The following is a 24,950-nucleotide window of genomic DNA, read 5'->3' as shown; positions in this document are numbered from 1 at the left end:
CCACGCAGACACGGGGAGAACATGCAAACTCCACGCAGGGAGGACCCAGGAAGCGAATCTGGGTCTCCTAACTGCGAGGCAGCAGAGCTACCACTGCGCCACCGTGTCGCCCATCTTATAACATCTATATCATATAACAAACGGTAGCTCATCTTATCAAGAGACACGTCTCCTAAACGTCTTTAAGATATTACAACAGCACAGTTTATCTAGACTAATGGTTCTACTGTATAACTGAACAATCCATTTAGCTATGTGCATTTTTAACTAATCTTCATAAAATTAATCACTTAACAGATATAAATGCATACATGTATTTCAGTTCCAATACATTTTGTAATTACTGAAGTGATAATAATAATAATTTGACATACATCAATATATGTAAACCCTCTATACTGTATTTTATATGAAGTCTAGTTTAATATGGCAACATTTAACTTTTTACATTTTTCATTTAAACATTTTTATTATACAGGATGTTATACCCTTACACTTGCACTAATCAGCATGCAAGGAAATAATTCCAATAGCTGCTGTTCATTCATTTGTGATTGATAATCAAACATTCTCGCAACTTTGTAAAAACAGGGTTTTGCTGAATCTGGAGGAAAAGAACAGCTAGAGTTGTGAAGTTACATATTCTTTATTTCTGCTTATAATACTTTATTCAGATTTTTTAATTCTTAACTCTTTAACTGACTATGCTACGCTACAGGCTATTCTAAGATTCATCTCAGTCAATAAGCCATGTCTTAATTTAACTCTGCATCCGTTTGTAGGCTTCAAAGACATTTCAGGCTCACTGCCCAGGCACAGATTGTGTTATCAATCACCAGTCATGATCACTTTTGACTTTACTTGCAGATATTCACACGAATTACTAATACAATGAAATTTGGATATGAGCCCCTATTACTATGCTGTGTTATTATATTATTATATGGGACGTCTTTTAGAGTTTTTGGTTCACATTTTTGATTAGTCAGCTGACGAACACAGAAGCACAGACTTACAAATGACAGATGAGCATCTGCCACCCCAGACACAAAATAAGAATAATTAATCTTCTTTTATTTTTCTTTAGATAGATAGATAGATAGATAGATAGATAGATAGATAGATAGATAGATATACTTTACTCGATTTTATCTCCCTTAATGCCGAAGCAGATTAGTTGGCTAAGGCAGATGTTCTTTTAACAACATTCAGCACACCGGAGAAAGCAACTGTTCACAAACAAACAGCCTTCACTTTTTGCAGTCATTTTGGTTTTCACATTTACCAATGGCTCTGTTCTTTCAAATAACTTCACATATTCTCATACTCACGTCCTCTTTTACAATTGCACTTCATTCACAGAATAAAGTTCTCTTACAATTGTATTTCATTCACACGTGCTATAAACTCACTCGAGGTTGTGCTTTTTCCTTTTTTTATTATTTATACGGTTCCACCGTTCAACGCACTTAAACGCGTCTTTTCCTTCATACTTATTGACTTATCACGACCATATCAAACAACTTTCTTCTTTACCTTCATGTTTTTCAATACAATCATACAGCGTCTCAGGACGCAATTTGGTATAACTTTAATTACATTAGGAGTACATCTTACCTTAGTTTCATACGTGCTAGTCTCCAGATGATGAAAACACCGTGGCAAACCGGTTTCGGCGACAACAAGGAAAATCCACCCATCGGGAAATCACGCAGCACAATACCACAACAAGAAAGTATTCCCAGAAAAAGTTACACGGTCACAAAGAATATCCTGACTCAATAAGAAAAACATACATACTTGAACCTTTATTTCGTATCACCGGCCATTGTGCTAACCACTGCGCCACCATACTCTTTACCTTTATAGTTCCTAAAATACACAACCTCCATTCACGCACATCAGGCACATTCTACTTCTCGCAAAAAAACTTGTCTCCCTTCTCATTTAGTATTATAAAAAGAGCATTTTTCCTTTAAACTTGATCAGAGTTTAAAAGGAAAAATGTTTTGCACGTTTATAAGCTTTAAACAAAAGTGGAGACATTTTATTTACTTTAACCCAATTACACATATCGATAATTATCTTTCTTTGTCATGTGAGAAACTGCCTCATTTTTAAAATCCACACTATTCCAATTAGTTCCATCTTAAAAGTATGACCAGTGATTACAGGAATGTAACAGAGACATGCTTCTTATTGCAAAGTTAAAAACCAAATGTATTTATTCTTTTTCCAATTAAGTTAGAGCTCTTTTACATTTTAGTGTTATTTGTGTACAAAGTTTTACAGTTTCTTTGTAAACACTAGCTTGTAACGCAGGTTCGTAATTCAAGCTATATTTATAAGACGATTTCAATCATCTCTGTGTGTTTTAGCGCACGGCTAATACTTTAATAGTACAATATGGGGGGGGTGGGGGGCAAAACCTTTAACCTTTAATCTTTTAGGCAAAGTGATATGAACAGCTGCACAGCTTACAGACTGCTTTTTAACAGGCGGACGAACCGCGTATTTTGGGTTACATCGGGCTGCTATTGTGCCATTAAAGATTTCTACAGTTTATTTTAGCGAGCGCGATCGAGCCCTTTATGGATTTTATTGCCATTGGCTTCGTTTATCTTTGGGTATTTGACTACCAGACCCGCTGGATTCGTGATTCATTAGACAAGGTATAAGTGCATGCCTGCATGTCTGTCTGCCTGCCTCAAATCTTAATAATGCGCAGTTCTTTGTATAGCTTTTACAAGATATTGTTTCTAATGGCTAACGATGTCATTTATTTTAATAATAGTGTTCCCCAAAAAGGCATTTACTTCTCTGGCAGATTTTGGACTTCGTACGGCATCTGATTAATCTGTGTTGTCCAACTGGGTGCCGTTTCATTTTTACTGGACAAACAGTCTCGTGCTATAAGTTTAAAACTATTGTTATTTTATCCGTTTTAGTTTCGTCGTTTCTTCCCACATTTATAATCATGCTTTGGACTTTTAAGTCCAACTCGCATAATTGTAGTTAGCAGAAGCTACCATGACTTGCCGGCGGCTGTCTGTTTTGTTTTTTTATTACTTCCTCAGGCACTGTGGCCCATATTACAAGACTGCCTCCTGTACTATGACGGGATTAATTAATATCCCTATTCCAGTTAGGGTCAGGCATGTTAAGGCAGTATAAATCGGCCACGGGAATCCACGTCTGAGCGCGCGACTATCCCGGTATACTCAATACCTGACCAAGACCTTCCATGCCATCATCAGAAGCATATTTTTTATATACTGTATATGTTACATTATAAATATGATACAGTTATTAATTTAGCCACAATCCTGTCGACTATGCCATTTTGTTTCCTTTAGAAGCAAAAGCTCCCTAATTGGAATAAGTTCTTTTAAATTGCGTCATTTTAAAGTAACCGGAAAATATAGAGATATGATATTAAAAGGCGATATCCCTCCCATAGTGATACGGGGGTAACAAATCACATAATAGGAAACCACTTAGCTTTCTTTAATGAAGATTTACGCGGCATAACAGATGAAAGGAAGCCATAGCAAGACAATATCAAGGTGGGATCTTGATCTATAGAGTCTGCCATTTTTCGTCACTGTGCTGAAAGGATTTTCTGAATGGATGACATCATCCATCCATCGGCTTCGAAGGGTTTGGCTGTTGTCCAAGCCTTTTTATACTGGTCTGCTCCACGTGCAGAGGCTCTCTCTGGTCTCCAAACATGGAAAGGAAAGGACTCAATTTCATCTCAAAAATAGTACAATGCCTTCGCAGTTGTCCCCTTCATTCTTCAAACTGCTAACCGGTTTTTAAATGCAGGCAGACTAGCCCACATGTGCCAAACTTGGCTTGCACATGTGAATGAATCTATAAAATAATTTCTTATACGGAGCACAGTGACATTAAACTTACATTTGTGTTACACTCCCTCAACTAGACAGCACGCTGAAGAGCGTCCCGCAGTGCGATTTCCGCGTCTACGGAAGACTGTTTATCTGTTGCCTTGGCAAACAGCAGGCTCACAGCTATGCTGCGTCTCTCCACCAAAGCAGACATAAAAGCTATCGGTGGGTGATGCAGGGTTAGGAGCAGTAAAGTGTAAATGTAGGTAACAGGTTTACTTGGTCACTGATCTGACAACAACCCTGCCTGACTGCTGTGTCTGTGTATAGCATTTTGTAGCTATACAGACCCTGCTACAATAAATAAGTGTGCCGCTCCTCTTTCAAGCTGAATAAAGCTGGTTTTGTTAAAGTACTGAGACTAAGCCTCATGTTTTGGGGTGCAGGGACTTCTAGCGTGACCCCAATCTTTTGGTGCAGGCTTCACTGAACCGCTATGAGCCTGTTGTTGCCCTGCGCCAGCAATGGACAAACAATCTTCCACAGACGCTGCAATCGCGCTTCAGGACGCACTTCAGTGTGTCATTCGTGTTGGGTGGGGAGTGGGGGGGGATTGCCAAAAGTGTTCAGAAACCTCACAATATGAAGAAGAAAAGGATGATTCGGCTCCTGATTGATAACTGTGCTGCCCACAATATGCTTCCACAATTAGATAATGTTCACGTTGAATTCCTCCCATCCAATTGCACAGCAGTGCTTCAGCCATTGAATTTGGGCATCATTCACACCCTGAAAGTGTATCATCGCAAGGAAATGCAGAGAAAATTTCTCATCACCATAACTTGTAGGCAGGAGGAGATTAAAATTAACACGAAAGTAGCCATTGAAATGATTGAAGTTAAAAGAAAGCACTATAGTAACAAATAAAGAATGTCATTACAAGAAGAAGGGGCCTGAGTTGCCTCAAAAGCTTGCATATTGTAATCTTTTTAGTTAGCCAATAAAAAGCTGTCATTTTGCTTGGCTTTTCTCTACAGCGCTATTAAGAAATGGATCATCAATACCGAGTGTTATATCTTCAGATCAGACAACACAGGAAATGTGACCAGAGGTCGTGACAAGTCAGAAGGTCACAGAGGAGCAGATTTGACAAATGTCAGTCATCCTTATTGTTTACTCACCAAACACCATTGGGAGTTTAGTATACAAAATGTAAACAGTTATGAGGTTTGTATTTTGTAAACAAATAACGATTATTAAAAAGATTATTTCAAATAAATGTTCTTTTCCCATAGATAATCTTACATAATCTAACAAAGCTGCACTGTCCTTAAAGGTAATGACAATATTAAGAAATCTGCACTAAATATCCATTTGATCAAACCCAAATCTTTTCTCCCCTCAGCCTTGCCATTCATTTAATATTGAGAGTGGCCACTAGAGGGGGCAGTTTGGCTACAGAAGAATCAGCTCACCTGTCAGCTCTCAAGGTCATGTGACTGTGTGATCGCGTCACCCTTATTTTGCTCTTAATTCATTTAAATCTTAATTAGTTTCAAATATATTTAAAGTTCTTTATTTCAGGTGTTTTATTCTTGTGTTTTTACTTTATTCTTATTTCTTTTCCACTGCACTGTATTCTGTTCTCCCCCCTTCACTGCTGACCTTTCCCATGTGTGTAATATGGCGGCTGTCCACTAGAGGGCGCCACTCCACTTCAGTTCCACCCCTCAGTCCTCCTGTTAAAGTCTCCATTCGTCGGACTCTCTGATTGTTTCTCATTCTCTCCTTTTATGTTTCACTGCTCAGGATTTCACTGAATGCTTTCTGCTTTTATCTTTTAGATTTCTTTTTTGTATAAAATTGCTATGTAAAATTTAGAGTGGCCACAAGAGGCAGTAGTTTGGCAACTGACCAATCAGTGACCCCTTCTGTCCATTCGTTGTCTTTCTTATCCGCTTTTCAATTTCAGGTTTGTGGGCAAACCCTGGACGGGGTGCCAGTCCACTGCAAAGCCACACATGTGCACCCATGTCAAGTGTGTGCCAACTGACCAAGAATTCATTTTGTGAAGATTTTGGAGCTTTCAGGGTGCCAAGAGTGACAAATCTGGGGACAAGGAGGAGGTGAAGTATAAAGTTTAATGTGACATCAACTAAAACAACAAACTCTGTCAGTATGGCCGACATCTGACTGACCGGTGAGTCCTCGTCTTCAGACATTCACAGTGAATTCATTCTGAAGTGAAGGACCCTTTGAGTGACCAATGGAGGGTCACAACATGTCTGGTGAGAGGACAACACTCCAGTCCCATCTGTCACTCTCTGCTCCTACATATAGTCACTATTCAAGAGCTCTCCATACTGAGTCTGTATAGCGCCTTTCAGTTGTGCTGATCCAGCAGGACCTCATGCCTGTCCTACTTAACAGGTGACATTCAGTGACACTTGGGGGCCTCAGTAGTTGTTGGGGTGTCAGCCTAAAGGACATGGCTGTGAATAAACAGTGACCCCTGCTGGTCAGACTGGCATTTGTAGGTCTGAGGTGTCTCCACCCCTCACTATGACACACACCGGATTGGCTACTCAAACCCAATAATAATGGAGACCCTGACAGCCACACTCGCCCCACATTCTCATCCCCAAATTCAATCACAGAGGTTCTGCCCCCCCAAACTCACCCATCCTGTTAATTTAATTTCACCCCAAACTACAAACACAAAGAGGTTCTCTGCTTGTGGGGACATCAAGTGACCGGTGGAGGGTACTGGTCAGTGGTCACATGGTGTCAGATGGCTGATTGTTACACTGCAGTTAAAACCAACATAAAACCCTGGATAGAGAGCCTCAGTGAAGGGGGTGTTGAACATGTGCAGGAGGGTCATTGTGTCTGAGATGCTATAAAATGACAGAGAGCCAGCAGGCCAGTCCAGATACACACCTATTCTGGGGCTGTAGGGGGCACTGATTTCTGTCTCCTTTTTTCTGTGACGAACAGCATACTGGGAATGAAAACACAGCAAACTCCAGGACTTGTCGTTGTTTCCAAGGCCGCTCTCCCTGCCCTTTCCTTTCCTGCCCAGTCCTTTATATGCAACTCCAATCCTCATGAAGCCTCCACTGCACTCCACCTCCCAGTAACAGCGAGTCCCAGTCAGAGCCTCTCTGCACAGAACTTGTTCCCGGCAGTCAAATCTGTCAGGATGATCAGGATATTCGGCTTCTGTCCCCTCACGTGTCACCTTCTTGTTCTCTTCAGACAGATGGAGGTCTCTGTTTGCCGTGTTGATGTCCATTGTGAGGGGACAGAAGTCTGAAAGGAAAGAAAACGAGTGAGGAAATCTGGGAGTGTGTAACAGAACTGGGGCAGAGCCCAACATAGACAATTAACAAGAACCAATCAGGAGCTGCACTGATGAGACATGATTAGTAAACAGCTCAACTGACAGAATCTGTGGGGATTTAAAATAAAATTCTAGAATCACAATAAATCTGAATTCCTTTAATTCTCCAGTACTTAATGTGCAGGAATCTAACTTGGTAGATCTGGAGCTCCGTATAATGGAACACAAAATCACAGACAAACAACAAAAATAGCTGAATTTAAAAAGACAAACTTCAAACCAAGCTGTAGAATAATCCAATTATAAAGGAGATGTGCCGATAGTGATGTGCGAGTATGGAATGTATATTCCCTCGCTCACACACACAGTAAAATAAATGACAATGGCGTGAACACAATTATTGGGGCACTCACTTAATGTTCTCTGACCGACTGTTTTCAGGTGAGACCTGCCATCAAGCACTTCCTACAGCTCTGGAGGAGACTTCTACTCCTCTCACTGCCCACTTGGCCAACTCTTCTTGTGCTTTGATGGACTTCTTCTCCCAACTGTAACTTCCAGCTCTTCCCACGAATGATGACTTGGATTCAATTTAGGGCACATAGCAGACCACTTCAGAACATTCCAGTGTGATTTCCACCTCATTTGGGTGGTCTTACTTGTATGTTCTGGAGGATCCATGATCTGCACCTCAGACAGAGCTTTGTGATGTTTGCTCCAGAATGTCTTGATGATCTTCTCATTTCATTGTGCCCTGCACAAATTCAGTACAGTAGCCCTCTAACAATAATAAGCCTCCTCCATGTTTCATGTTTTTTCTTTGAACACTCATTCTGTTAACAGATGGTTTGACTTGACGCTGTTGTCCTTTGACCTTGGAGGTCTGCCTGAGTCTCTCTTGATGTTTTCTTGTTTTTTCTCCTCCATTTAAACTCTCCTTATGTTCAATCTGAGGTCAGCTTTACTCTGGTGGTCTCATCACGGTGGTGGGCTACAGACCTGCGGACCCTCAAACATCTTGAGAATATTAGCAGCTGTGCTCAATGGAACTTGAAGCTCTGTGGAGGTGGTATTGTAGTCTTCACCTTGACCACCCTTGGTTCTGACCTTCTTCATCTCCTTCTCTTCTCTTGTCCTCGTTCAGTGTGAGGCACACAATGCTTCATTTTTTAACTAATACTATGTCTGTGTATATAATCGTGTGAAAATGTAAGTGTACCCTATGACATGTATTTTATTTTTTCTTTTCCTTTTTTAACATTTCTGGACACATCAAGACTCGGGTTCAACAGACAGCTTTGGTAATACACTGCCTGAGTCTCTCTAACCCATAATGCACCAGTCACAGGACCCCCATCACTCTCAGCCCTCAGTCACAGGACACTCAGACTTTCTTATCCTAAGCCTGTCCTGCTCTATTAAAACTTGAATTATTTTTATTGTGATGATCCATTCAGTCAAAGCACAAACTCACATTTTAAAAAGTCGTCTCTGCTCTGAGGTTCAGGAGGCTGGCGGGCGAAGACTGGAGCTTCATGAGCTGAAAAGAAAAAGAAAAGAGAAGAAGAATGGAAACTGTGAAGATGGCATTGTGGGATCTTAGTTTAGTTCTTAAACACGGATTACAAATGCAGAGGAATTCAAATAAAACATTTATAAAATATACAAGGGCTGGCAAATTAGGCCATATGTCGATTTGAATATTGATATTAATAATAAATATACAGGGAGTCAGAGAATATTGAGACCCCCTCACTTTCTACACACTTTACTGTGTTGTTGATTTAACTTTAAATGGATTAATGTGCCTTTTGTGCTCATCAGTCTACAGTCAGTAACCCATAATGACAAAGTGAGCGCAGGTCTTCAGGAAGGTCTGCACATTTATTACAAATCAAAACTGAAACATCTCCTTCCTAGAAGTATTCAGACACTTAATTAAGGTCTCTGTTGAAGCCCCTTTGGTGGCCTTCATGACTAAGAGTCTCTTGAAGCTTTGCAATCCTGGATTTGGGCAGTTGATCCCATTCTTCCTGGCAGATCCTCTCAAACTCCGTTAGATTTCAAGTGAAGCGTCTGTGAACTGCCATCTTCAGGTCTCTCCTGTTCTATGGGGTCTCAGTCTGGTCACTCAGGGACATTAAGACTTGTGACAAAGCCACTCCAGAGTTGTCTTGGCTGTAGTCTTCTAGTCATTGATCCATCACCCAGTCTGAGGTAGCAGGTTTTCTTTAAGTTCCTCTCTGTATTTGACTGCACTTCTCCTTCCCTCAGTTCTGACCTGTCACTCTGTCCTCATAGCCTGATACTGTCAACACCATCTTCACTGTAGAGATGGCATTAGGCAGGTGGTGAGCAGTGCCTGGTCCTCTCCAGACATCCTGCTTGGTCTTCTGTCTAAAGAGTTCAATGTTTGTCTCATCAGATCTTTGAATCTTTCCCTTGATGCTCTCAGGCTGTCATTTGTCTTTTACTCGAGAGTATCTTTTGCCTGGTGTGGTAATGTCAGACACCGCGCATTACAACATTTAAGATATGGAAGCCTTAAACCAATCAGCATTATTTAGAAGGTTAAATGTATGCCAACGTAAAGGAAGTGCGCTTACCATTTGTGCGTTGAAGGCGCCGTTGTGGTAACTCAGGGCTGCCTAGCTGGTGAGCGCAGTGAGGCACAGTGAGTCCTGGCACACGTGGAGCCGTATAATGGCCAGTACGGGCTCCTCTGCTCGTGTTCAGTTTTACACACTGGTGTCCTTGTAGCCTGCCTAGCACAGATGGTTTAAGGTGCGGAACTCCTGAAAGAAAAAGAGTCAGAGATGGGGATCTTGTGTTGTAAATAACTGAATTTACTTACTTGTGAGTCAGCAACTGGTGTACTACAGCTCAGCGTAGCCATTGGGAGTCCATGGGGGGTTTACACTCGCACAACCGGCAGTGGTTCTCGGGGTGTGTCGGTGATATTTAAGGAGTTGCCGGCCATCAGGGGTCGTCAGTGAACCTAAAGGTGAGGTAGGATTAAGAACTGCCGAGCTATTGGAAGAGCAGGTGTGATGCTGGCGGCTTTGTAGATATTCTTTTGTACATATAGTTATATATCTCCTGGTGATACTTCATGGTGGAGGTATACTGTATATACTTATACGGTGCTGGGATAGTTTTTGATTTTGGGATTGCTGTAATTGTTTTTTTATTTTTTTACACACACACACTTGTTTTTTTTTTCCTGTTGGAAAGAAAGACCACCTTCATTGTTGGCGTGTGTGAGTAGTTTCTGTAGGAGTGAACTGTTTTTGTAAATACACCATATTTTCCTTTATTTTTTATATTTATTTCTGAAGAAGTGTCAGTGCTAAAGTACAATACATCATAACACAGCTGCATTTTTGTTGTTCAGCATTCATGTAAATAAACTTGCTCCTTTCCCCCTTCAATTTTAGTCTGTGTCTCATCTCTCCGCTGATCCTGTTCAGCTTGAAAACAATCAGATATCCAGACTGTAGGCTGGCGCCGTTTTCTTACTACACGGGATATCAGACCTGACCACTCTACCATAAACACTTGATTTGTGGAGTGCTGCTGAGATGGCCGTCCTTCCTACAGTTTCAATCATCTAAGCAGAGGACTTCTGAAATTCTGTTGTAGTGACCGTTGGGTTTTTGATCACCTTCGTAGCCAAGGCCCTTCCTTCAAATTTACTCAGACTGGCCATCTCTAGAAACTGTCCTGGTGGTTCCAAACTTCTTCCATTTCACAATTCTTGAGGCTGTTGTGCTGCTGGGAACACTCAAAGCTTTACAAATGGCTTAATCCCTTTGCTCTGCTCTACTCCTCACCACAATTTGATCAAAGAGGTCTACAGAGGGTCCCTTGAACCGCATGTCTTGGTGTTTGTGCTGACATATAATGTCATAAATATACTGTATTTTATACATATTGACAAGCAGGTACAGATAGGGGACATCTTCAGGGTTCCGTCAAGCTAAGAAATCCCACCCTGAGTTGAGAAGGTGCTGTTCCTGCTAATGTCATTACTTCAATGAGTTCACAGGCCACAAGATGAGTGACGTTACTTCCACAGCCCACTAATTAAGCTCCGCCTCTTCTGGGACACCATTATAAAATGTCACCAGCAGTGGGTGTTCATTACAGATCTGTGACTCACAAGTGACTTTAACTTGACAGCCTTTGATTGCAGCAGACGTCATCATTGTGCTCCGTCTTTGTGCTTTTTATTTCATCTTCATCATTAAACGGGGTATTTCAGGGTGGTACCCCAACTCTTCACGCCTACTCTCTCTGCTTTTTTTTTCACAATACACATTTGAAGTATATGTCTAATATGGTGGACGGCCGGGATGGACCCTGTGCCTTTGGCTGCTTGAACTTAGTTTGTGTTTAAACAAATAACTATCTTTATATGTAAATGTACGTAAATCATAATTAATAAAGTGTGTTTTACTCTGAGGCTGCACTCACTGAAATGTTCAGGTGGTCCTCAAGTAATCAGATTTCTGAAACAGTCCTCCAATTTGCTTATCTTCACCACCAAAATAAATCAAATACAGTCCTTTTGTTCAGTAAACTCCTTTTAAATGTCGGTGGGAGACACGACTTCTGAGCAAACAACAGCAGGCATATTAAACACGAGAGCCCAGGGGGAACACAGCTGAAAATGGATGAACGTGAACTTTTAACGTGGACTCCATCCAGCAGAATGTAATGGACAGTGAAGACAGCAGGAGCAGATTGAGATGTTCTGATGTTATAAAGCACTGATGCTGAGCTCAATTTGATTCCATTAACGTCTTCTCCGTTCTCAAATAAACAATTCATTTGTGAGCTGAGCCAGCTTAGCCATTTAAAACACATTTTTGTTCATTGATGTTAAGTTAAGCAAAGCAAATAAAAAGAATCCCAAAGTTAAGTGAAAAAATGACCTATTAGGAGAGTATATGAAAAAAACATATAACATTTAAAATTCCAAAACATCTGATTAAAAGCAGCTGATTATTTAGAGAGTTTGTTATCACTCAGCTAATCAAAGTGAAAGGCACTATATAGTAAAAAATAATCTGGTCCTCCTAATGAACTTCAATAACAAACACAATGTCATCAGATGCTGTACCTGATGAAGTCCTTGTCATGATGTCCCCCTGGCTGATCTTCCCCAGACTATTTTTCAGACCTGACAGCTCCTTTCTCAGGTCCTCAGATGAGAAATTAGCGGTGACAGTGAAGCTCAGCGAGTCTCCATCAGCAGGAAGGACACGGCGAGATGAGAAAGTCTGCATCAGGAGAGAAGAGGGGATGAAATTTCAGAAAGGAGACATTAAAAAGTTAGTAATGATGATAAGAGGGGTCTCTACTGAATTAATGATCAGTGTGGTGGGCAGTCAGTGTGGGTTTAGATGGTGAGAACGCCTGTCATTGACTTGTTGGTTATTTATGAGAGAATATTTGGTGGAGTGTAGTGGAGCATCAGAGATTATCAACCTTAACTATCAATGAGCTTTTCACACAGGACTCCATGAGAGACGAGTAAAGATAAAGGGACTGAGGGGTCAGACGAGTCTAGAAGTGACTTGGCATACAAAACAAGGCATTGGGCTTTTTATGATTCTGAGAAACTTATTCAAATTCAAAGATATAAAAAGCTCTTCAATGTGATTATATAATTGAAGGTCTGCAGCTCAGAAGTGCGAGTCAAGATAAAGGGACAGAGGGGACAGGTGGGTCCAGGATTGATTTGAAATGCAAAACAAGAAGTTAGGCTGTTTATGGTTCTGTGACAAATTTAATTAAATTAAATATAAAGACTAACACTTGTAGAGAGAAAGCTCTTCAATATGATTATAGATTTGAAGGTCTGCTGCTCAAATGTAAGGAAAGCTTGTGAGGCTTTGTGTCTTCATTATCATCATCATCAACCAAACAAAGTAGAGAAAGCTAAGAGGATGCTGAATTATGTAATGCAAACCATGTGTGGAGTGTAAATCAAGAAGAGAATTTCCCTATCCTGTGCTAAACACAGTCAACATCAGGACTATTGTGTTCAGTGTGAGATAAAAACACACAAGAAAGATGGGAGATGAGAGATGAGACAGGGCTGTGAGGTCTGAGCTGTGAGGAAACGCTGAAGGATGTGAATCTTGTCAGTTTAAAGATTGAGACATTAGAAGATATCTTTGGAAAAGAGTTTGTCACTGTCTTTCATTAGATGTCATTTTTACATTTCATAAAAATTCAATTTTTCACACAGACAACTGTAGATTAATCTGCCTGTCATGTACATGAAGTTACCAACTTTGAGATATTTGTAAACAGAATATTTTAAATGTGAAGGAAATATGAAAAAATGATCTGTGTTGGACTGAATGGCCTGTTCTTGTCATGTTGTACAAACTCCTCAGATCTTTTCAATCTCCCTCTAAATGTTCTTAGGTCCCACACAGCCCAGTCTAATCAGACTCCCTGTGAAGTGTCGCTCTCACCTGTAGGAAGTGGAGATGGTCCTTAGTCTCTGAAAGTTCCTTCAGCTCCTCAATCTCCTTTTCTAGTCGCTCCATGACTCCTTCAGCCTTCTCCGTTTCTCTCTTTTCTTGTACTCTGATCCTCTCAGTCAATTTCCTGTGGGCTTCCTCAATGCACCGTATCAGAGCAGTGAAGATCTTCTCATTTGCTTCCATGTCTTTTTTCACAGACATCTGAATGGATAGGATAAAGATTAAGAATTGAGTCACCTAATAAGAACAACCAATCACAAGACACATTTGTTGCTATTTTGAGGCTGTGAATAACAGTTTTAATTGGCTGGAGTGATTGGTGGTACTTTATTTACTAAAGGAAGATCAATTGACCCCCCCTCACCCCCCACTATGCTAGGTAACATCATTACTCTGCTGATGCTCCTATTAAGGAAACTGCAGGATTTTATGGGATACACAATCATATAAGGAAACCTTGTGAAGGATCTTGAGATCCATTGACAGGAGTTGCTGGGGACAGCTCTACTGTCTTGTTAGGACTCCATTTGACCAGCCTATAAAAAGGGCATCTCCTGTTCAGTCTAGTTCAGTTTTAGTGGGCGACAGACTGAAATAATAGACATGGACATGAATATTTTAAACTCAAGCTCTTTTAATTTCTGAAAAGAAAAAAAAATGTATTTAAACTGCATTTCAATTCAAAACAGAAACAAAAATATCATCCCTGGCTAAAATTGGGCAGACTTAAAAATAAAGAGGTATTCTAAGTACTTTAAGCACATGTTCAGAATGGTATTGTCTTTAAATAATAAGAAAAATTTCAACATAAAGTGCAGTTTCTATATATTCTTCTTAAAAAAATAAGGCAGAAACATAAAAGGTAATTTGACCAGCTTCACCTTTAAACTCTGAGTAACCTTAGCCAAAATTATTTAGTACATTAGGCTAAAACAGTGTGATCATTGAACATTTTGTAATTAGAATTACTAACGGTCACAGAAGTCCAATGATTCCCAGTAAGAGCCACAAAGTCCGCTTTCTGTAATGCATCTAAATTTGCTTGCTATTCAGTGTCATAAAGCTGTTGAATTTTACTTGAAATAGTCTTTTGGCATGGCAGTTGAAAAGTTGGATCACCTGACGCTAACTGTAGCACATTTTCTAACCCCCTTATCTTCCACCACTGTTAGTGGTCTACAGTCCAAAGCAATCCATTTTGCTAGAGAATTTGTATGTTTGACTGATGTTGACTTACTAATTTTGGTCCTGAAGCCAGTCATTTCATCAGGTTTGGGCTGCCGACACCTTTTGTTGGTACTCAAACTCGTACTGCTAGTGCTAACAGCATACTGTGTAACATGTTTTGCATTTAGATGGAACTGTAAGGTTGAAGTGCCTCAGTGGTATGCAAACTCCATTTTGCACAGTTTGCACAAAACCACGCTTTTATCAAGGCTTCCGTTGGGTAGTTTTTTTAAATGAAATTTGCCTCCAAACAGTCCTAGCAATGCGCTTTCTTCTGACTCTTCCATTTTTGTAGCTCTGATGTGTGCATCAATGTAATCAATGTACCAGGAAATCATGCATTGACAAAAGTTCCCCCTTGCTTGGAATGCAAAGTGTGATTAAATGCGTTAATTTTTTAACACGTTATGGAGCACATGCATAGAAACTGCCAGTAAAAATAGTTGCCTCAATTAGGCTCTTTTGCAGACACGTGACCTGAAGTCTCGTGCCATTACAAAGTCTCGGTGGCTGTAAGGTTTTCAGTAATATTAGTGGTGTCCCAACCCTCAAAATAAGATTATGCTCAGTAATGCCTGGAGGATTCAAAGTGTGGAGAAACCCTAGAGACAGCGTGTGTATTAATTTGTGGATTTTTCTGTGAGCATTTGGAGGCCGCATCACAAAGTTGCTTCCGCAACACAGAGTTAGCTGCGGAGCTCAGCTCAGAGCGAAATTAAGTGAATGAAATGAGGTGAATGGGAGGAGAGATGATGGCGTCAATCCCCCCCACAAACACAGTCTCTCGGAATTTGCATAAGCACAGTCCTTCACCAGCAATTTTAACTTAGTTACAAAGTGATCAAAACTCTCGTTTATACCTTGCGTCCTCTCATTAAACTTGTATCACGCAAATATCGTATTAGTAGTGGGTATGACAAACGCCAGCGGCAGCTGGTCTATGAACTTAATTTAAACTTACGGTTTACACCATGCTTTGTTTCCGCAGTAGCTGCATATGCTTGTATGCGTCACTCGCTCGCTTCTTATTGTTTTGCTGCCTTCTCAATTGTATAATGCATGTTTTCTTCAGCGCTTATTGGGGCTCCTCCTTGTTTTCTACGTAATGCCTTCACAGTCAGTTCACGTGATTACGTGGGAGGCGTGATGACGTGACTCAGAACTCTGCCTCCCACGGCCATCATGCTGCAGTCTATTACAGTATATGGAGAAAAAATAGGTTCCAGTTATGACCATTACGTGTAGAATTTCGAAATGAAATCTGCCCAGGAATGAGCCTGCCAAATTTCAGCCTTTTACCTACACGGGAAGTTGGAGAAATAGTGATGAGTGAGTGAGTGAGTCAGTGAGGGCTTTGCCTTTTAGTAGTTAAGATACACATATATACCCTTTGGGGTGCGAGCAGCTGTTGCTGGGTGTGCCAGAATCCATCGAGGAAGAAAAATGAAAAACACTATTTGTCCAAAGTCTTAATTTATCTATCAATTCCTAAATAATTAAATGGGCAGGCTATTTCGTATCAGTGCAATACGCTGCTTGTTAAAACGGATGACTTCCGCTCTTACGTGCACGTAGTGCTGCGTGGGTATCATGAACTATCGTATCTGTTCAAGTTCTATTTAAATTTTAAATGTAAGTAATTTTTATTTAGTCGACAGAAATATCTTTGGTAGGAATGTAAGTTAAATTTAGTCATCATTGCATAAATTTTTCTTCACCATAGAAATGTAAAGACTAAATTCAACTTACATTCCTACCAAAGATATTTCTGTTGACTAAATAGAACCTACTTATATCCAAATAGAACTTGAAAAGATATATTTTTTAGAATCTGAGAGCGCATTTTAGATCGACTTAACGCGCACTACAGCGAGCCCCGTGCTATTGTGCTCTGGCCTGCCTGCCTCAATAAGTCACCGTCGCTTCGCTAGTACTTTTTTACCGTTCATTTAATCATGGGCCTCTCTACAGTTTTGTTTATTTTCGGGTTGTAATGTTCATTAAATTTACGTATCATCTGGTCCATTGGCGGACCGTGCATCTCACACCTAGTCCTTCAGTACTGCTCCGTCTGAATCAACCCGCCCCTCAAAAACTAATTTATGGTTATAAAAGCCATCTTAATATGCAGAAATGCAGTATTAATATCCACTGCATCGCAGACAGATAACTCCTGTAGCCACAATAAATGCCTTAATTGAATAGACAAACCAGGGGTGAACAAGTTCATTTCTACTGCAGCCACAGCCGTGACACACATAAAAAACACATCAATAATAAATCATAAACTTGCAATATTATTTGGGAAAATCGCAACATTTTACTCACCAGAAATTCGGATTATTTGTAAACAAGATCCATTCTCCTCTCTTTTCTCAAAAACAGTTCAATCACTCTGTCGTACGGATTATCCGTGCGCCTCAGTTCCATCAAAAAGTCCCTTTCTATCGTCATCGAAGCTAATGCTGAAACTCGAACCTGCGGCTTCTATCCAATCAATGGGTCTGAATACGGTGACATCGCCGAACGCCTGCTAGAGGGCCGTACTGACACCAACTCAAAATATGATTGGTTGAAGCAACAGGTTAATCGACATTTATTCTGTGTTAGAGCGCCTGCACAACGGATTGTGAAGGTTTCTCTGCAAAATATAATTAACATCAGTTTGTGATTCAGATATTTTTACTTATGAATATGCTAAGCACAGTCCTTCACCCGCGAATATTTACCTTATATGGGCAGGCACTCAAATTACGTGGGAGGCGTGATGATGGGAGACGCAACTCCGCCTCCCACGGCCATCGAGCTGCAGTCTATGACAGTGTATGGATGAAAAAATAGCTTCCAGTTATGACCATTACACATAGAATTTTGAAATGAAACCTGCCCAACTTTTATAAGTAAGCTGTAAGGAATGAGCCTGTCAAATTTCAGCCTTCTACCTTCACGGGAAGTTGGAAAATTAGTGATGAGTGCGTCAGTCAGTCAGTGAGGGCTTTGCCCTTTATTAGTATAAAATAGATGAATTTCTATTGCAACTATGGATCATAATTGTATGATGAAACCTGGTGGAGGGTTACTATATGGGAGGTAAATGTGAGGTAAAAGGTGCATGAAGTCCAGGATTATCAACTGTGAAGCTGGAGGTGTTCTGATGTTTTTAGAACTTTACACAGCTGGACAGTGACTCACATAACTCTGTGATAGAAGGTGAGGATGAGAATCCCTAAAAGTCACCTCCTAACCAGCCCCTAGAATGAGGAAGAAATGATAATATGGGATTTATTTATGAGGGAATTTAGATGAAGCTTTAGTCCAGATACAGAGAGTCTCATGTGGTGTTTTGCCTTTTGGTACACATGTGGAAAACCTTCCTGTTTGGGTAGGCCCCTGGCCAGAGCAGGGAAAGAAAGATCCAGATGTCATTGTCAAATGTGTCCATTTCTAAGTGAACAATTGTAAGAGTTTGGTTTAGACCACCAGTTCTGCAGAACAATTTAAAAACTTTAGTACAAAGGAGCAGTGACATAGTGATTAGAAGTTATGCCTAAGCCACACATAAGACTGAGGAAATTATACATACAGACAGACAGACAGACAGACAGACCCACACAAAATGGGCCTCATAGAATCTTTACAGAATTAAAAATTAATTCTTCACAAAGTAGTATTCCAAATACACAGACACTCAAAAGCAAACAAAGTTTCAAAACAGAATTCAAAGAGAGCAGTTTTAAAACAAAGCAGAGGTTGAGAAATCCAGAAAATCACAAAAGCATAAAGCACAGCCAAAGAACACAAGAACTCGACCAACTTAGAGACCGCATTCAAAATAGGGCTGAAGGGAATCTCCTGGCAGTGAATGGCAGATGAACCTCACAGGAAGGACATCTGGCTGAAAAATGTCACAGTCAGTATGGGTGCAGAGAGGGGATTCATGCATCATTAAATGCAGGAATTCTAGGAGGAAACAACAAAAGCAGATGGGCATAGATCCATAAACCGAAGTGAAGGTCGGTCTGTGAAGATGGCTCTTCTTCACTTCTGTTTCATCTGCTGTCACCTCTGTGTCTAGATTGGACTACATAGTGTTGAGTGACAGATTGTGACCGCCTACTTACTTTGAAATAAAGACACACCCAGTGGTCTGGACTTTCTGAGTCAAGTCAAAGTCAAAGTGAACTTTATTGTCATCTCAACCATATACAAGTATACAGATAGACGAAATTGCGAAGCTCAGGGTCCACAGTGTAACATGATGTGCAAATAATAAATTAAAAATAGAATTAAAATTTTACAATTTTAAATTAAAACACAAACAAGACAAGATATTGTGCAACGATAGGACAAAGAAGTAGCAGCAATATTGATGTGTAAGATATGTAATATAATAAATAAATAAATAAATAAATAATAGATATAGATAATACAGAGATTATTAGTGTATGATAATAGTTGTTTAAGACGTGTGTAAACAATGACAGGTCAGAATGTTTCACAGCAGAAGGATATCAGGAGTGTCAAAATACTTAAAGGTCAGTATGAGATTTTCAGTTCTTTTCTACATGCACACTCATCTTTGCAGGACAGTGGTTTTCATGTATATAAGTTTTGTTTTTAGAGGTGGTTGAGGCAGTGTGGAAGGTCCCAGGGGGCAGCCTGGTGTAAGGAGTCTAACAGCTTGGGGGTAAAAACTCTCCTGCAGCATCCAGATTTGGCTTTGATGCTGCAGTATTTTCTCTTGGATGGCAGAAGTGTGAAAAGTCCATGTGAGGGGTGTAAGGGGTCCTGCACAATGCTGCAGGCCTTGCGGACACTGCGTTTGTAAAATATGTCCTGTAGTGAAGGGAGAGGCACCCCAATAATGTTCTCTGCTGTCTTCACTATCCTTTGCAGGCGCTTGCGGTATGTTGCAGTTTCCATACCAGACAGTGATGCAGCTGGTCAGAACACTCTCAGTGGTGCCTCTGTAGAACATGGTGAGGATGGAAGGGGGAAGACGTGCTCGCTTCAGCCACCTCAGGAAGTGTAGTCTCTGCTGGGCTTTCTTAATTAGTGATGAGGTGTTATGTGTTCACGTAAGTTCCTCAGTTATGTGCATACCGAGGAACTTGGTACTCCTAACAATCTCCACATCTAAACGGTTGATGCTGAGTGGGGTGTGGGCAGGATGTGATTTTCTGAAGTCCATGATTATCTCTTTTGTCTTGTCAACATTGAGAGTTAGATTTTTGTCTTCACACCATGCGGACAGCCGTTTCACCTCATCTCTGTATGCTGTTTCATCATCCCTGCTTATCTGTCCCAGCACCGTCGTATCATCCGCAAACTTGATGATGTGGTTGGTGTTGTGAGTGGCCTTGCAGTCGTGAGTCAGCAGGGTGAACAGCAGTGGACTAAGCACACAGCCCTGCGGTGCTCCAGTGCTCAGTGTGATGATGCTGGAAGTGTTGTGGCCCATCCGAACTGACTGGGGCCTCTCTGTCAAGAAGTCCAGGATCCAGTTGCAGAGGGTGGTGTTCAGGCCCAACCTGCTCAGTTTTACAGCCAGCTTTGGAGGGATGATTGTGTTGAAGGCAGAGCTAAAGTCTATGAATAGCATCCTGACATATGAGTCTTTTATATCCAGATGTGTCAGGGAGAGGTGAAGGGCAGAGCATATGGCACCCTCAGTTGACCCGTTTGAGCGGTATGCAAACTAAAGAGAGTCAAGGGAGACAGGGAGATTAGTCTTTATGTGTGACATGACTAACCTTTCAAAGCACTTCATTATGATTGGCGTTAGTGTAACTGGTCGGTAGTCATTCAGGCATGTCACTGATAATTTCTTCGGCACTGGTATGATGGTGGTCGACTTGAAGCATGCTGGGACTGACAACTGGCTCAGAGATGTGTTGAAGATGTCTGTGAGGACACCAGCCAGTTGACTGGCATATTCTTTGAGCACAAGACCAGTTATGTTGTCAGGTCCTGCAGCCTTGCGTGGATTGACTCTGGATAAAGTCTTCCTCACATCTGTTATGGAGAGACAGAGTGCTTGGTCAGTGGAGGGAGGTGTTGCTTTTCTCGCAGGCTCTTTGTTCTGCGCCTCAAACCATGCAAAGAATTTGTTCAGCTCATCCGGAAGGGAGGCATCACCATCACTGCGGTGTGGGTTGGGCTTGTAGTTTGTAATTGCCTGAACTCCCTGCCACATACAACGTGTGTCTCTGGTGCTGCTGAATTGTTTGTTGATCCTCTGCGCGTATGCCCACTTAGCTCTCCTCCTCTCTTGTCATCCATGGCTTTTGGTTGGCTCTTGTGGTAACATCCTTGGTAACAGTAACATCCTCTATGCATTTGTAGATGTAGCCAGTCACAGAGTCTGTGTACTCCTCCAGATTGATGGAGTCACCATCCATAGCAGCCTCTCAGAAAATGTCCCAGTCTGTTAATTCGAAGCAGTCTTGGAGAGCTGAAACAGCACCAACCTGCCACAATCTGATGCTCTTGCAGGCTGGTTTATTGCGCTTCAGCAGGGACCATAAAAAACGCTGATATGATCTGAACAGCCGAGGTGAGGGTGGGGTAGGGCCTTGTAGGCGTCAGGAGTGCTCGTGTAAACAATGTCCAGACAGCTTCCACCCTCTAGTAGCAAAGTTCCCATTCTGGGAGAATTTTGTGAGAAATAACTTCAAGTTGGTATGATTGAAGTCTCCAGCAATAATGAAATGAAATGCCTCGGGGTGCATCGTTTGCAGATTGCTGATGATCTTGTAGAGTTCCACTAGCGCCTGGTTAGCATTTGCGCTATGCGGGAGGTAGATGGCAACCACCAGTACGCAACTGTATTCCCTCGGTAGGTAGAAAGGCCGACACCTTACTGATAAAACCTCTATCAGCGGGGTGCAGTGTCGCGCAACTGTAGCAGCGTTCATACACCACTCTCTGTTCACATAAACACACAGTTTGCCCCCACGGGTCTTACCGGACAAAGAGGCGTCTCTGTCCGCTCAGAAGATGGTCAGTCCATCTAGCTGGATGGAGTCTGCAATGTTAGTGCACTAACATTACTTTAGTGCACTAGATGGTGCTGGTCTGCTTAATGTAATTCTGTGCTAAATAAATTAGGTTGGATAAGTTTGGTCTGTCTGTGCACAGAAATGTTTTTGAAGAGTTCTGTCTCTGCTGGATAAGAATTTCTAATAAATGAATCCTGGCAGAACTGGGCATCAGAGAGTGTGCTACCATGGACAGTCCGCCAAGCTTATTACAGGGTCAGACCCACACTAGCAATCACAATGAGCCAATTTGGAGTTTTTGCCAATTAACCAAACTGAAATGTGAGGATGTGGTGGAAGATCTGGAATAACTTCAGAAAACCCACTGAGATACTGGAAGAATCGTTAAACTCCACATGGAAAGTGAAAGGAGGACAGTGAATCTGAGATTCACCAGACCTTACTGTCCTTTGTCATAAAATATTAAAGCTTAAGAAAAATATTTGGAGGCGTATGTTATGTAAAGTGTGCACTCAGTCAAACAGTGGCGATCCTAAAGCTATGCAGTCTAATAAAACCGGAAAATTCCAAAATGAACAAGAAGAGATCATTATAATCTCTAGAATAAACCAAGAATTCCCCAAATCTCCAAATGAGGCAGTTTACAGGAACTGACAGTCTGTCCAATCAGAATGTAACCTCTTGACAACAAAAGAACCTGAATAACTCATCTTTAAATTGCATCATTACTGCGAACATGGAGAGAGTGTTAATATGATCTTAACTCAACAATCCACGAGTAGAAAGTTTGCAATGCAATAATACATATTATGAGTGCAAATGGAGATAAAGTCATGAAGCATAAAATATAATTCACACATTTAGCAACTACTATAAGTCTTTATATTATACTCAGTTTAAAGAAGACAAGAGACACAATCTGAGGAGTTCTTTGATGTAATACAAATACAACTGGACACTCTTAGTGCACAGGAACTGGACCACACTGCACAGATTTGGGTTTGGTCCAAATATATGTGCATTGATAAAATTCCTTTACACCAGTCCAGATGCCTCAGTCTGTGTTAACAACATGAACTTAAATTACTATAAACTAGAACAATGGACTCGACAAGGGTGCCCTCTATCACCATTGCTTTTTGCACTGGCCTTTAAGCCACTGGTTAGTCATTTTCAAAACACATTAGAGATTAAGGAGATTATCAGAGAAGGACTTGAACAGACTGCGGTGGGCCGGCGCCCTGCCAGGGAATTGTTTCCTGCCTTGCGCCCACCCTGTGTTGGCTGGGATTGGCTCCAGCAGACTCCCGTGACCCTGTAGTTAGGATATAGCAGGTTGGATAATGGATGGATGAATCGACTTGAACAGAAAATACCACTATGCACAGATGATATAGTACTGTGTATATCAGACCCATAAATAACTTTGCCATTAGTCCTTAATGCATTTGCGGAATTTCAGAAGATATCTGGATTCAAAATCATTTTGAATAAAAATATGATTTTTCTAGTGAACTCTCTAGCACACAATAATAGACTGAGTATCAATCAGTTCAATTTTATCATAACAGTTTACTTATCTAGGGGTAAACATCACAAGTGAATATAAAGATCTTTATCAACACAATTTTGTTAACAGTATGGAAAAATCAAAAGAGATGTGAACAGATAGTGTACACTCAATTTCATCCAACCAGGGAAAATCAATACTTTCAAGATGCACCTCCTTCCTAAACGTCTGTTTCTATTTCAGAAAATCCCCACATACAATAATAAATCCTTCTTCAAGAGACTAGACTCTAAATCTCATTTATTTAGAATTTGAGACATCCATGTAACCTAACTTTCAATTTCATTACTGGTCGACAAATATACAAGATATAAAGACCTGGAAATTGACACAAATTGATGAATTTATACCAGCCTGGTGTGTATTGCAAATACAATCCTGCTGTACTTCTTTAGATGTCCTGGTTTGTGTCCCAGTAAATACAAATTATCATCAATATACTTGTTCTGATTCTAATTGTTTAGAAAACTTTGTAACCCTAACATAAAAATCCTAATGCTGCTGCTGCAGGATGCAGGAAGCCAGTGTGACAGGAAGTAGGAAGTGAGTGCAGCAGCAGTAAGCCTGGTGTGTTTATTACCAAACAATCCTTCGCCATCCTGCTTAGCTAACCCTTGTGAAGGCATTCCCTGTAAGTTCTCTTTTTTCTAGTTTTATAGCTTTTGTTTAAGTAACTTTGGTTAGGGAATGTCAAAGTAAATGTTATATTTCATCTGTAAATTCACTAAGGTTTCAGCTGTTAAGCTCTTAGTTATAAATGCTGCTGTATTTACTTTATGTTACTTATACAAGTACTTATTAGTGTTTGTTTGTATTTGTATTTACAGTTTCACACCATTTTTGTAATTAAACATTCTCAACATCACTTTGTGGTTCTGGGAATTATTGCATGAAGGTGTTTAGCTTGCTGGATAATTGAACAGGAGATTCAGTGACGCCAGTACAATACTAATATCTGGTCTTCCATCAATCACTCAGAATATCTAACCAATGCAGGACGTACTTCAAGGCTGAAAAGCTTTTATTTGTTGCTCCTCTAAACGATACTCAAGATAAAAACACTTAGAGAACTGTATATGGGTAATACTTTTGCATCTTTTGAACAATTATGCTTCAAATTCAGCTTCCCAACAACACAATTTTTCCACTTCTTTCTAATCACATATTTTGTTAAAAGAAACCTACCTACTTTTCCACACCTCCCACCCATTTCTATTCCAGAGGAAATACTGATCAGTCTCGAGGAGTCAGGCAGCATCTCAACAACATATAAAAACATCTCAAAGAATCCTCCCTTTAAGGATCCTATGATACGGCAGGAAAAGGACCTTACAATGAATATCTCAGAAAAGGAGAGGAAGTCAGCCACACAAAGAATACATTCCAGCTCCATATGTGCCAAGTATTCAACGATTCAACTTAAAATCTTTCATCAATCACATTTATTCCATTTAA

At 40.7% G+C, this 24,950-nt stretch overlaps 1 protein-coding gene and 1 pseudogene across 2 annotated transcripts in view; both read right to left on the bottom strand.

Annotated features, from left to right (window-relative positions):
- LOC120528357 (zinc finger protein 184-like) overlaps positions 1-24,950 on the bottom strand; it is a 700,371-nt gene that overhangs the window by 356,418 nt on the left and 319,003 nt on the right. The window lies entirely within an intron of this gene.
- Positions 5,979-24,950, bottom strand: part of LOC120528977 — a 30,405-nt pseudogene continuing 11,433 nt past the window's right edge.

The sequence above is a fragment of the Polypterus senegalus genome, chromosome 4 (genome assembly GCF_016835505.1).
Source record: "Polypterus senegalus isolate Bchr_013 chromosome 4, ASM1683550v1, whole genome shotgun sequence".
In the NCBI taxonomy this organism is placed as follows: Eukaryota; Metazoa; Chordata; class Cladistia; order Polypteriformes; family Polypteridae; genus Polypterus; species Polypterus senegalus.
The sequence above is the reverse complement of the archived record's forward strand: the minus strand, read 5'-3'. Positions and strand labels throughout refer to the sequence as shown.